The sequence below is a fragment of the Phragmites australis genome, chromosome 14 (genome assembly GCF_958298935.1).
Source record: "Phragmites australis chromosome 14, lpPhrAust1.1, whole genome shotgun sequence".
NCBI classification, from domain to species: Eukaryota; Viridiplantae; Streptophyta; class Magnoliopsida; order Poales; family Poaceae; genus Phragmites; species Phragmites australis.
In genome coordinates, this window is record NC_084934.1 from 2709131 (window position 1) to 2722870 (window position 13740).

General features: G+C 44.3%; 1 pseudogene; it reads right to left on the bottom strand.

The window, feature by feature from the left end:
• Positions 1–4993: 4993 nt before the first annotated feature.
• LOC133891070 (uncharacterized) lies at positions 4994–5936 on the bottom strand (annotated as a pseudogene).
• Between the last annotated feature and the right edge of the window lie 7804 nt (positions 5937–13740).

Here is a 13740-nt window from a genome sequence, read left to right on the forward strand (position 1 = left end):
GTGATCAATTTTTCTGGCCGTCCATCTATGACCATATTCCACCTCACGTGCTGTGTAGGATCTAACCGCGATTAAGCATTTGCTTCCGATTATTCCTCGCTTTGATTATATTATAATTTCCTGCTAAAACTGTTGCTCGTTGCTTCTAAGCACTAACACGTATATGGTCTTCTTCGAAATGGTTGTATATTGTCAGTCTCGGTAATTATTAGTCGGGGGAAACTGTTCTATGTCCCTTTCGATCAAATTAACATCGCAATAATGCTATTACATATGAGTAAGATTAATATGGATATATTCAGCCATATATCCTAGAGGTGTCTCTAGTGTATTGATATCGACGGTATTGATGCCGCCACATGTCATCCTGCCACATGCCATATCCTACAGGTATCTCTAGGTCGGAAGCGAGAATAACTCATCATCCCGACTGTTTTGATGCCACCATATGTTAGCGAGACATGTAATTGAAAATATAAATGGATAATATAATGCAGTCTAGGGATTTTAATTTTGTTTTAAAAAAATTTCGTAACCAGTGAAAAGATCAAATTCATGAAATTTGGATCATTTTTCTTCCTCTGTTTTGTGGATCCCACACGTTAGTGGAAGAAAATTTTAAAATAAGATATTATTCCTCACCTAAATTACCGAAACTCGCAAACTTTTGATGAAATTTTAATCCCTGATGCAGTCACTATTTATGGTATATTTTTCTCAAAGAGCTCGATCGATATGCTCATAGGCAGAAAGTAGATCCAAACTCTAGGTTACACAAAGATTTGTTTAACAGTTTATGTCAAGAGTAGAATATATCAGATTAAGTGCAGCTGGTCAATGAGGAAGGCTACCTTATCTAGTACACAAAGATTTGTTTAGCAGTTCGTGCACGTCACTTGCTGCTGCCGCTTAATATTCAGATGCATAATTGCACACGGCATATTAAACTGATTCCAGCATATTTAAGTGCATTATTTTGTCAGTACCGACCTTCCCCAGATGCTGCTGCTGTTGCCGGCCGCGGCAGGTTTTACACTTTTGGACGCCTCGCTAAGCGATAATTAAATTACAATAAAATGATTGGCGGTTTTATAATCACCAAGTAACATGGCTTGTAGCTACGACTGAATCTATAGTGAATATACTGGTAATTAAATTAGGAAGCATACGTCAGTAACTCCCTATTTCTTCATGCATTCAAGAGCCGAACTTGATGAGCTTTCACTAACAATTAGCTTATAGATTTTGTGATACAAAATTGGTACTATTAGATTCATATTTAATATTTGCCTCATAGGTAATACATATAAATGATCCCTTTGATTTCATACTTGGCTCCACCACTGATCCAAACATGAGATCTCTACCAGAGATGATAAATTAATGATGGATATCCTTTAAAAGAGGATGCGTGTGTGTGTGTATATATAGGTGCGTGATGATACACATGGAGTTGGTTGCATGAATAATGATGCTGCATCGCTGCAGATAGAGATAGATCACCTGAAATGGTCGATGGATTTATTTGCAGCTGCATATGAGGACAGAAGATGTCTGTACAAAACCGGTTCATGTGCTCGATCGTCTTGCCCGTGCAGCTCTCGATCGTGTGATGTCGACGTGGCCCGCCCGCCCGCATCTTCGGCTGCATGCCTAAAAATGTTGCTGCGTACAGAAGATGATCTGCGCATGCACAAATGCTTGCATGAAAAGATAAATGGTTACACGTCTTTATCACGCGATCGTCTGGTCTGCCCTTCAGTCCATGTAAAGCCATGCATGTTACTTACTTTGCCAGGAACGAGAGAGAGAGAGAGAGAGAGAGAGAGAGAGAGAGAGAGAGAGAGAGAGAGAGAGAGAGAGAGAGAGAGAGAGAGAGAGAGAGAGAGAGAGAGAGATTGTCATCGGCATGATTAGCCTGATCGATAAAGCTAGCTCCTGTGATGGTTTGCCCTCAAAAAAATAAAGTTCCAAACAAGAAAGCCTCCATGTGAACTAGCCCCCCTCCATGTGAGCTAGAACAGGCTAGGCAATAGGAATGAACTAGATCTTGTGGCATCTTTTGCAACTCGGAATAGTTTGATCTCCCGACACACCAACATGGCCTGTCTTTGTCGTCACACGTCAAAAAATGGAATGAAATCAAACCGGTTGTGATATATGTACGGCGTGGGCTCTCGATATTTCTTTTTGAAAAAAATCTATTTTGCCTACTCAATTATTGCTTGAGTCTGTTTTTCCTCCCTCAACCGGAATCAGATATTTTACCTTTCTTAACTATTTAAATAGGTATTATCTTCTTAACTGACTTTGATAGTGGTTTCGTTCTACGTGGTGACAACTCAGCCTGTCTTATTGGTAGCTTCGCTAATGTGGCACGTTAACACACGCGTGGCTCGTTGACACGACCATTGATGCAGAATAAGAGCTATTGACTGGGCTTGATCGAAGGGGTATATGGCGATCTAATCCTAATCGTTGACTTCGGATCAAACGATGGGGCATATGGCGATCTAATCCAAGCTGTTGATTTCGGATCAGATAGTGGGGCTTACCTTCTCCTCTCTCCGACTTGGGACGACGTCGACGACAGCTAGGAACGGCCGAGCAGCCATGAGAGCTCGCTGGAGTTGGGCTCCGGTGCTCAGATTGCGACGACGAGTGGCAGAACAGGGTCGTCGAGCGATGGCGAACCCATTAGGGGTACACATCGGCGTCGAGGCGGCTTGGAGCGGCTCGACGATGGCCTAGGGTAGCGCAAACTCGCAGGAGAGAGGTGAAGATAGTGTCGTATGGCTCGAAACCCGACGATGAGTGGTGGAAAATCATCATGGGGTAATGGTGACTCCATTTAGGGGACGTGTTGGCATCGGAGAGCAACGAGGTGGCTTGACAATGATGAGGGGGCGCGGAGGCGGCTAGAGCTTGGTGACAGAGCTCCTAAGCGCGCTGAAGCTCAGGATTTCAAGGAGGAAACTTGCAGAGGGCTTTGGGATGCAAATGTGGGGGTATGGAGGTCCTTTTATAGCTCAGAGGCGTGAAATCGAGGTTGGTTTGGGTGTGGCAGCTGGCGAGAAATCCGCAGGTGATTTCGAGTTTCCGTTCTCCATTTTCATCAATTGATTGTTGTCTTTCCTTCCTCTAGCTTCAGGCTTTCCTTCCAAGCAACGTGGGGTGCTCCTTTCCTTTTTCTCAGCACAAATTTGGGCTCTACCAGTGGCCGGTGACGGAGGAGATGGGTGTTGGAGGTGTTGTACATGGTGTCGGACTGGTGGGGGCTCGAAGAGGGGAACAAGAGGGCGGGAAAAGCTAGAGAAGATGGTAAGGATGCTCACTGTGCTCTTTGGGGGCTTTGGGGGTGGTCGGAGTTGAGCTTGCGACGGTGAGGTGGAGCTTGGGTGGCAATAACATTGGCGGAGCTAGATGATATGTGCCTTCCAAGGGTCTTGAGCTGTTGTGAGGGGCTTGGAAGTGAGAGGAGAGTTTACTAATGCTACTGGAGTGAAAGAAGGGAAGTGAATTACCACAATCTCTTCGATCTCGCCATGGATCTGGTCCCTGTGAGCCTCCCCCGAGCTATCTAACCTTGAGGCATGTGCGACGGGCGGCCTTGAGGTTGGCATGAGACTAGGCCTTCATGGAGGGTTTGCAGCTACACCAGCCCGTCCCGGAGGGCTGGAACGCCTTCGTGTACATCATCGACGATGAGGGCGTGTTCGACTGGGAGAAGACCCCCCTCATCACCGTGCACCACTACCTGGTCCTCAGCCCCGACGACAGGCTCAATGTGTGAAACAAGTCCAACAAGCCGCAGTGGTTCACCCTGGTGGGCGAGCAGTTGAAGGTGGCGAAGGTGACAGGTCGGCACGGGAGTAGGGAGTAGAGTGCAACGAGGTAGTTGGACATGAGCGTGTGGCTGGTGAGTGCCGTCTTAACGAGGACCATGTGTGTGACAACCGAGGAAGAGCACGTCACCTGCAAAGATGGCCCACTCCAGGAGGGGCAGCACCTTCTGGCCGTGCCGGTGGTCGGAGCCACGGAGTGCACTGGGAAGCATGGCGGTGGGTGGAAGGTGATGAGTGTGTTGTCTATGTAGATGTCATGTTAACAAAATTAAAACACTTAGATGCCATATCAGCACCGCCTAGGATAAAACAGGGTTCAAAACCACACGGGGAGGAAAAACAACCGGTTTCAATTGTTATGGGACCTTCAATATCTGGTTTTACGGGTGAGAGGGGAAAATCAAACTTGGACAGTAATTTAGAAAGACAAAATAGACTTTTTTCCTTTTTTAATAGAAAGTTTTATTAACTCTCGTCGAGTCGTCGTTAAATGAGTTTATGGGCTCTCGGTATATGGGCCTAAATGAGTTTACGACAGACCCGGCCTGTCACCAAGATTGCAACTCTATCAATGGGCCTTGATGAGTGTTTGTACATGGGCCACAGGAAGTTGGATACGGCGTCGCCATCGCCGGCGGGTGGCAGCACCAGCACAGCGCGGCGTTCGTCAACGTCGCGGCCTAGTTCCTCGCCGGGGTGCCCGCCGCGTGGCCTCGGAGCTGCGGTAACTGGGCGTTTCCTTGATCAACTCCTGTGCACGCAAGCGAATCTTGAATCGAAATAGTATGGGCAAACAAGATCATCTGACCATATGATCTGATTGACTCGGGGCGCAGGGGCTGTGGCGAGGGATGATCGTTGTGTTGCTCGCGCAGGTCGGCGCCGTCGCCGTCATCACCGGCAGGGTCGACTGGAGCCGACAGTTTGGCGTTACGGACATGGCAATCTGCCATTTGCGTATGAACATGGGCTTTGATCTGTTCTGAACGGCATTCATTCAGGTGGAGGAGGAGACTGATGTGCTCACTCTTTAAGGGTTGTTTCGCAAAGCTTCAGTTTCAAGAATTCTTGTAGCAAAATATGTATAGCTTCAGAAATTTGTGAAGTCAGAGCTTTGTCAAACAGGATCTTAGTCTGATCTCTCATAGTGCTGTAAATTGCGTGCTTTATTTTGCGCATATGTACAGTGAAAACGAACCGAACACTGATCAAGACACAGGCGTAAACAAACTCCTTTTGCGACTACAAATTCAGATCGAAGGCTACACTGACTGCCATTAAGTTTCACATCTCACGTGTTGCATGCGCTTGGGACTCACATACAGTTGAGCACATTCTTATTGCTATATATATACACACATGTGCAACTCAGAAGTTCCCACCACCCTATCTAGTGCTGGAACGTACTTCCAACACTAATACGATACATGCATGCATGCATGCACGGCTACTGCTACTACTATTTGCGTTGAGTTGAGCAGCAGCAGCACGGTACAACAAGCAGCTGGGCATGCAGCTTTGCCGTCTCGATCAGCTGAGGTGCTCCTTTGGAGCACCCTCTCTGATCATGATCATGCCCTTATTAGAAGTAGAACACACCTGGGCCTGGTATATATGTACACGTTAATTAAGCTAAGCCCTATTTAGAACGCAGGGAATTCCACAAGATTTTCACACGACCGTCACAGAAAACTGTACAGTTCTCGTGAAAATACACACTTCTTCGCTGCACTGACAAGCGCTCGAACCTGTTGCCCATCACGTACGGAAGCGCGGGCGCTAACCTGCGAGCTGGCGACGCGACGCCGGGCGGAGGAGGGGCGACACCAGGCTAGCGCCCCTCGCCGGCGGCGACGCTGCCGGGGACAGCGACGCGGCGTACCGGCCTGCAGGGTCGCGGAAGAGCGTCGTCGCACACGAATCGTACGGTCGGTCACCGTACAGGAGGAGGCTTCCGATGGCGACCTGCCTGCCTGCTGCTGCTGCTGCTGCTTGCCTTCCTGTATTCCACGATGGCTCTGTACACCAACGGTATGAGGCCTTCCATGGCTGAGGACCGATCGAGAGCTTCTTAAGCTAGAGCAACGAGTGAGCCACAAGGATGCTATAAAAAGGGGTCAGGTCTCTCGACAAGTTAAGCAACGAGATGACACTACTGCTTTTCCACCTACAAATCAAGACGTCTACGTCTCACCAAATCCACTGGTTTTTCAAGTGGCATTCGGTGAATGAATCGGCCGATGCTTATCTGCACCTGCAGCAGCTTCCTTCCTGTCATTGCATCACTGGTCAAAATCTCCAGGGCCTCATTCTTGCCCAGCACACAAGTGATCAAATCACATCATATGTGGGATTGATTTGGAGGAGGTGTGAGATTAAATCTTTGAACCATTTGCTGGTGGCAAGTAACTTTCAGCAGGTAGCAACGGGGTGAGAAATATAAGGATTAGTTTGATCGATCGGCACGGATCTAGTGCTTCTGATTGAAGACGAATATCAGATAATTTGGATGCTTGTGGAGGCAAAGCTTCAGAGTTATGTATTCTCCATTTCGTCTAAACGTTGAAGTGGATTGCAAAGAAACATTTACCATACTTGGTGTCATGCACCTGAGATCTACGTTATCAGAAATTTGCACTCCTGCCAAGAATGTATTACACTTTGGTAATACCATGGGTCCACAATAGCATAGTTCACAGTGATTAACAGTAGGGTACAGACATACAGCGATATCTAGGAATTTGATCACAAGACTGATGATACCATGAGCAAGAAAATTTGCTTTAGATGCTGTCATCAAACCTATCAAATGACATCGACGCAATGAAGCACTTGGCACTTCAATGTCTATCTGCATTCCATTACTCGAAAGGCAATCCAAAGGTTGGGGCACTCTCCACTGAGGTGCCCTCTTGATGTGCTCGTCTCACCAAAATGCAGTAGCCAAGAAGCCAAATCTCTGCACATCTGGCATGCACCTATCCCTGTTTTCTTCAGTTCTTATGATGCAATAATCGGTTATGATTTATTCACCGCAAACGAAATGGAGAAAACTTGCTGGTAGGTACCTTGTTACAGTTATGTGTGATATATCCATGCAGTTATAAGTTCTACGCGCACCTGCTGACCCTGCAGTACAGTGACTGGCTACCTGCACACAGCAACAGAATGTGTCAAAGTATTGTTAAACTTAAGTTCAGGTGCCGGGCATGCATCACAAGATCAGCGTGTTCTGAATTGGCTTCTGCTAGCTTGAACTATACTAAAGGCGATAATAATAGCATTAATCAAAATGGAAAGTAATTGGGTTTACTTAACAGTACCTGCTTTTCATTCATTTTACAGCTTACCAGATGCAGATGATAATAAGGTACCCCAAAAGAAACAAAGTACGGAAGAGCAGACAAGTTCAAACATTTGCCTCCAAATTTCGTATAAAAAAAATGTGAAATCGGCGATACGTGTTTGCTATTCTCTGCTCTAGCTGACACGAAGTAATTCAAACTGAAACTTACACCTTGTACAAGATGCTTACGCTTCTCCTGGGAGAAGGCGTATTCCGGAAATGGGGGTACCGGACAAAGTAAACGAGCAACACTAGTTGGAACTGTCAGTCTGTCACTACCATACATTAGATGCAGAATTTTCAGACAAAATTGAACGGCATCTGGTAACTTTCTGTTGAGTAAAATTCTAGTCTTTGCACTTGCACACAGGAAATGGTAACTCTAGTTGTAACCTACAATCATATCGTAAGTGGACACTGCAGAGGTACTGGCAAGATTGACAACCTTCGATCAGGTCGATCGTTTGGCAAATTGGGTACTCACTAAGGAAAATTGCAAAACGAAAACACTAAACAAGTGTGTAAAAATTAGTTTATACTAATCAATTTTCCGCCTAATTTGATTTTCGTTTTGTTTTAGCGGAAGGGACTTTATTTCATATTGATGTTCATAGGTACAAAGGAAATTTGATAGGCCGTGTACTTGGTCGACCTGTGGATATCATCTGGCCCGAATTGAAGCACTTATTCGGTTGCTCCAAGCGGGAGACATGGCCTAGCCTGGTTACCTGGTTGGTAATGAGTATAAATATATGTGTTCGTTTTGAAAAATTACAGATCTAGACTTATGTATCTTAGATTTGTGATTTGTCGAAATTGATGAATATATTTGTAATTTTTTATTTTAAAAATATATAAATAAAAAACATGTGTTTGTCCTTTTTCTCTTTGTCAACTGCGAGGACAAGCACAAGGGAACAAGCTAGTGGGAAACAGCGAAATTACAATCCTCTCAAAATAAAACCATGGAATTAACAAGGCGAGCAAAATCTAGCAAGTACAAAACAAAACGATTTCAATTTTGTAATTATGGGCCACTAAGAAACAATGAAAAAAAGGTCACGCAAGAGGTGCATGCACTCTTGCGTGTGAAGCTGGGTAGGGCAGCCCGCATGCATCTATATCTGTTAAGAATTTGTTTTTAATAATATGTCCGAAAATAATAAGGTTATCTTTGTAGCCACACATGATGTATACATGTTTGGGTCAGTTGAAATAATATCTTACGTCCTTTGTTGATGATTATATGTATGTATTCGCTCGAGTATAGATAATGTGGCTAACCTATTATAAAGGGTTGCTTGGATCTAGTCTAAATTAGGGCTAAAGTCATTGCGTTCCTCCTACACTAAGGTCTTGATACCTGTCTCCAGTAGCCGGGAGAAAGAGAGTCTCTCACGAAGGGTCTGGGTCCCGCCTTATATAGGGGTGATGTACCGCCTGCTATCCATCTATAATCGATAGAGAGTCTTTTTCTTTATCGTTAGATAGATTTATCATAAATACTAGTCTTCTCGAGTTGGGTAAGCAATCAAGATCTTTCTAGTATATACCTTCTGGATTTTGGGCGTATCAGATACCGCGGATTTGACTCTATAGTATCCGGAGTTGTTAAATATGCACACAATATACCTAGTCCGTATATGGTATACTCCTTATACATATATGCTCCATAGTTAGATATTCGACAGTAGCCCTCTAACTCTACTCAACAAGGAGGATTTCTGCAAGTGCCTACTCGAGTACAGCCAAGTTCAAGCATGGTCGAGTAAGGTAAATCAAACTCACAATCGAAAGAATCGAATAAGGAGAAGTTCTATTCCGAGTATCAAGTGGAAATATTTTTAGGTCGAGTGCCCTGTTGTTATGCACACTCGAGACTCAATAAGGGCTAGTAATGTCAACTTCTCGATATCCGTCTCTGAACAGAGTTAAAAACATCTCCAAAATTTGAAATGTTGGGTATAGGCACATTAAATACGATTAGATGGGCGTATTGAGATTTGTATGACACCATCATCCCGCTTTTCACGTCGATCAAAACATCATAATTTTTATCCGAAACAGAAACAATTTCCGAGTCTCATCTTGAGACAAGGACTATTTAATTATCTGAGGGGAGAACTTCACCGTCATTGTATTAGCCTCGTTGACTATCTTGTGAGTTGATCTTCAATCTTCAATGGATACAACCTTCTCTGATAGAAATGCTCCGGTGTGTATCCTTCTCTGATCACCGGACCATCCGGTGGGTTGTTCTATTTTGCCATCTTAGCAAAAATACTCCGGTGAGTACTCGAGCCTTAACACCAGACTATCCGGTGAGGTCTTTCTCCTTTGCTGAATATGCTCCGGTGAATACTGCCTTCAGTACACCGAACCATCCAGTGGGAACAAATCTCCTGGGACTTCTCTAATTCAACCAAACTTTATTCTAGCTACGGTGGCTTCTTTATGTATTGCATCCAAAAGACCTACTAAAATATATACTTGACAAACATGTTAGTCTCATTGACTATGTTGTCATTAATCATCAAAATCACAATCATGGCCTAATAGGATCATTTTCGCTACATCAAGACCTGGCAGGTCCATCAAGCGCGGTCAGTAGATAATTAGCCATTGCCTTGTTGTCATCGCCCGCTGCTCGAATAACCGTGGTATAGATCTGTAACCACTCGTTGGGGTTGATCTACCCATCATAATTCTGGATCGGTCATGCATTAAACTTCTTGGGCCATCGTATTGATCGAAGCTCGTGTACGAAAGCTTTGCAGCCTCCATTGAATTCTTCAGGTGGAGGAAGGGGAAGACTATCACGCCTGTTCCTTTTAGTAGGGGAGTCACGTCAACCATCTCGTCTTGGAGATCTGCAATCGTAATAACGGCGGTCGTCCTCATGGCATTCCTCACGGTGATTGTCTATCACTGTACATAGATCATGTCGATGTTGATGAATGCGATTCCTCAGTTCTTTCTGGTTCCTGCTCCTATGGGTAGGGTAGTTGCAGTTTGGCCCACAAAGTGGTGCTTGGGCTCGATCACCTGAGCTTCCCTCCTATGATCCCTTGACTTGGGGATGCTCATGTCCGTGGCTCCTTGAGCCAGCCCCTTGCCGGCTGGGGCGTCTAGAGTTGCTAGGATTATTCGCTCAAGTAGTTTGAATCTAGGCCGCATTGAGTAGGGTCCTGACCTATTTAATCATATGGATTAAGGGATTCATTGGATCCAACTCTGAAAGGGATCTTAGAATTAGATGGGATCCCTAGATATTAGCATCCAGTGTGTTGAGCACATCATTGTCCAGACTTGGTTGTGCTCGAGATGATACTGCTCCGCGGTTGCTATTCAGAGGGAGCTCGTTCCTCAATGCTTGAGCTACTGGCAGTGGAGGTGTGCCCACCGGAAGTCGTCATTGAAGACTAAGAGGTACCTGACCTCCTGCGGTCCATTGATGGAGAGGTGTGTCAAGGACACGTAAGGCTCCAGCTGCAGATGTCTCTGGTCGTATGTCGTGGGCAATGCCGGTACCATGAGCGACGGCTACCGCTACTAGATCCTTGGGAATTTTCGTGCCATTGTTTACCATGGTATTTGGAGCTACCGTCATTGGGTCAGCAGGTAGGATATCGACTCCTCTAGCCATGAACACGAATCGATCTGTTCGGGTGCTCTGGCTAGTAATGAGTCACCGTCGAAGTCCATGCACTCGAGAATATTAGGCTCCTTGGGATCCCACTCAAGAAGTCTCACCTAGCGATATGCGTCTAATGGCCTGAACTCGATAATACCGATGCGAATCAGTTCACCTTGATGGTCTCAGCAGAAGATCGTAGTTCCGAATGTGATCTCCGATCCGGCTAGGAGCGATTTGAGGGTGATCATTGTTGATCCATAGTGGTCGTAGAAGCCAACGTCAGAGAATTCGATGCAATTGTGCACTCGAGACATAGTCAATCCTGAAAAGCAGAAGTCCCCTACCTGGCACGCCATTTGTCGAGGATTTGTTCCTGACAATGTGTCCGAAAATAACAGGGTTACCTTCGTGGATCAAAGATCGAACATAAAGCGAGGCACACGTGATGTATACAGACAGGTTCGAGCGTTCAGTTGGAGTAATATCCTACTTCATGTGTTGATGATTATATGTATGTATTCACTCGAGTAAAGGTAATCTAGCTAACCTATTACAAAAAGTAGAACGAATCTAGTCTAATCTAGGGTTGAAGTCGCCGAGTTCCTCCTGCGCTAAGGTCTTGATGCCTGTCTCCAGTAGCCGGGAGAAAGAGAGTCTCTTTGAGACGATTTGGGTCCCTACCTTATATACAGGTGATGTACCGTCTCCTATCCACCCCCAATTGGTAGGGAGTCATTTTCCTTGTTGTCCAAGTAGATAGATTTATCATGGATACTAGTCTTCTTGAGTTGGGTAAACAATCGAGACCTTCTTAATATACACCTTCTGAATTTCGGGTGTATCAAGTACCGCAGATTCAGTTTCATACTGTTCGGAGTTGTTAAATATGCACACAGCATACCCCATCCGTATATGGTACACTGCTTATGCGTATATACCCCATAGTTAGATATTCGACAATATCTATATTCCTATAAAATACACGAATTGTAGTTGATCGATCTCTACCGTTCACCCGAGTTAATTAAATAGTCATCATGCAAAATTGAATATCATTTCTTCTTCTAAAAATACATTTAATATCTCATTATTTATCTTCCATACCTAAATATCAAATATTTATCTTTTATATATTTTAAAAATACAGTCAATCTTCAATTATTTCACGTGTGTAACAGTGCTCGTAAACCGTCGAGCCTGCATGTCTGCATGCATGCACGTAGATGTAGTGTAGCCTTTAACCAAATACTGCTCAGGGTCTGCTAAAGCCTGCGCTGCCGCTGCATGCATGCAGGCCAATGAGCGGACACGTACGTACAAGCGTGCATGCTAGCTAGGTACCCTCCATGCATCACGCACGATCACTACGTAGCTCTGTATATACCTATGCTTCTTCGAGTGAAAAATATATTCGGCCATCACATGTTTTAATTTATGTTTGTGTGTTTCTTAATTGTGGAGCACTTAACAAAATCAACGTACCTCAACTCCTCAGGGCAAATGCAGTAGACAAAATAATTTGAAAAAGGAAAACAATCGGAAATGCTTATATCCGTGCAGGCGTGTATAAATATTTAAGCTGCTCTTGCTTTGTCATGCCTAACTGCTTTAGATATATTGGTCAATATATCAGATGAGAGGGCCAGAAGGGAACATGCATGGTCACATAACCCAACAAAAAACAACTTTAGCAGCTCAATATATTGCCTCCAAAAGATGGAAGGATGCATCGCATCATAGGCTGCATACCTAGCAGCTGCGTGGTAGGCTGGTAGCTAGCTCGGCCATGCATGGTCGCACGCACGCAAGACCATGCCGTGTGTGTTTTACCACCGTTGGATCTAAAATGTATGAATAGCTTATGGGAGTCTTTCTCTTAGAGATCTTACAGAATTTACTTCCGCTCCGACCTCACAACTTTTAGCATGTTCTACTGTTCTAGACATTTTCGGGCGTGACAAGAGGCAACTAGACGAGTATTTGCAGCAAGAAACCACACGGTTCTCAGCTCCTTATATATTTAGAGGTTTGCTGGCACAAGGGGTTTAGATTACAACAAAATCAGAGATAGAGATAGAGAGATACACGACTTGCCGGACGTGCTACAGTATCTCGGCAATGCAACAAGTAACTGAATCTTGTTCACATATTCTATCTCTCCGGTCATATTGTTTAACAGCCCCAAAATCGCGCGACACCACGGTACGTTGGGCAACTAAAAAGACCATCGAATCACTAGTTGCTCAAAGGAGGAAGCATCAGATCTGATTGTGTCCCCAAGCGCCCTTTTTTAGGGGGACACTGCTTATACCCAATATATACATCGTGTTCTCTCTTCGGGCTCTCTGCAATATAATGCTTCCGTGCATGCATTGCATATACGTACGTACGTGCTTTAGTTAGTTAGCACTTTGATATATACGGCGTCCGAATGGTAACGAACTTGAATCAAACTTCAATGTGAGATAGATGCTGTGCAACGGCCAACAGGATTGCATTTTACTTGATCATGCAGGTGCCTTTGATAAAGTTACAATTTTTGGCACCCCGGCCGATGTCCTGAATTAATCCAACAGTGTGAAACGAATCTATTACCTATATTAAAGGGTCAAGATTGGAAGTAATTATAGGATTATGTTAGGTAGCTGCTATTTATGTGGGTCCTGTGTGTGTACATACATATATTACGATACATATACGTATGTGTATATGTATATATATGTATATGTATACATAATTTTTGCAAAATTCTAGAAAATAGCGAAAGTAATAATAGTTATATTGATAAATCAGTTGAAATAATCTAAAATGCATAGGAAAATATCTAAAACTCAAAAAATATAAAACAAATTTAGTTAGGTTCGTATTGATATCGTCTACATGTTAAAATTATGTGCATGCATGAAAGTACA